Here is a 1,466-nt window from a genome sequence, read left to right as displayed (position 1 = left end):
GAATCAGTTTTATCCAATGAATTGCCTGTGTACAATCTGACAATGGCCCATGGGCCTTGATTTGCTGTTCCAGTGACTTGTGTGTGTGTGTTTGTGTGTGTGTGCATGCACATGCACATGTGTGTGAGTGAGTGTGTGCACATATGTGCTTGCTTGGGCATATGCGTCCTTACATGCACCCACAAGCCACAGGAGGATACCAGCTCCTGCTCTGTCACCCTTACTCCTTGAGACAATGTCCTTTACCGAACTGGGAGCTAGGCTGACAGCCGGGAAGCCCCAGCAATCCTCCTGCCTCTATCTCCCACAGTGCTGGGGTTGCAATCATGTGTGAAAACGTGCTGCTTTTAACGTTTTTACTTGGGATTTGAACTCAGGCCCCCGGGCTTGCACAGCTAGCGCTTTTGCTCCTGAGCTGTCTCCATGACTCACTCCCCTTTTCTTTAACTCTCTGAATGCCAACTTGCCCCAGTGGGATTTAAACTCTTTTAGCTTTATTAATTCATCTTTTGTGTATGAGTTGTCTGCATATATACTTGCATGTCAGAAGAGGGCATCAGATCCCATTATAGATGGTTGTGAGCCACCATGCAGTTGCTGGGAATTGAACTCAGAACCTCTGGAAGAGCAGCCAGTGCTCTTAATTGCTGAGCCATCTCTCCAGCCTGCTCCTAGTAGTATTTAAATATTGCTTTCTCCCCCACTTAATGCCACTCTCTTATTATAAAGTATCTAGAGATGTCCTTAAAACAAATGCAGTAGGATTATCAGGCAGATAACAGGATGAGAACGTTCCCTTGTTAACAAGGAACTCTGCCTGTCTTCCTATATCCTGCTTGATTGGTTTCTTTAACAATTGGTAGGTTTCCACTGTGTGGTGACTGTAATGTGCCCTTCACTCTCCTCTTCACCCCCTGACTTTCACTCTCTGCTCCTTCAAGGCAAGCACCCTGATCATAGTTTGTGTGTTTGTTGAGAAGTACTCAAATTGAGGCAGGAATAAGGCCCTCCCCTCTGTATCTAGGCTGAGAACGTATTCCTCCATAGGGAATGGGCTCTAAAATGCTAGTTCATGCACTAGGGATACATCCAGGACCCACTGCTACTCAGGAGATCTTATCTATTTCCCCTTCCCAGGGGGATCCATGCACGTCTCCCTTAGGGTCCTCCCTCCTAGCAAGCTTTTCTGGCTATCCCCTTTTTTATGTTTAATATCCACTTATGAGTGAGTACATACTGTGTTTGTCTTTCTGGGTCTGGGCTACCTCACTCAGTCAGGATGTTTTTTTTTTTCCTAGTTCCATCCATTTGCCAGCAGATTTCAAGATGTCATTGTTTTGTTGTTGTTGTTGTTGTTTGTTTTTTATTTTTTTTTGCCACTGAGTGATACTCCATTGTGTAAATATATCACATCTTCTTTATCCATTCTTTGGGTGAGGGCATTTAGGTTGTTTCCAGGTTCTGGC

Source organism: Alexandromys fortis, unplaced genomic scaffold (assembly GCF_014885135.2).
Source record: "Alexandromys fortis isolate MF-2015 unplaced genomic scaffold, M_Fortis_MF-2015_v1.1 scaffold_1, whole genome shotgun sequence".
In the NCBI taxonomy this organism is placed as follows: domain Eukaryota; kingdom Metazoa; phylum Chordata; class Mammalia; order Rodentia; family Cricetidae; genus Alexandromys; species Alexandromys fortis.
The sequence above is the reverse complement of the archived record's forward strand: the minus strand, read 5'-3'. Positions refer to the sequence as shown.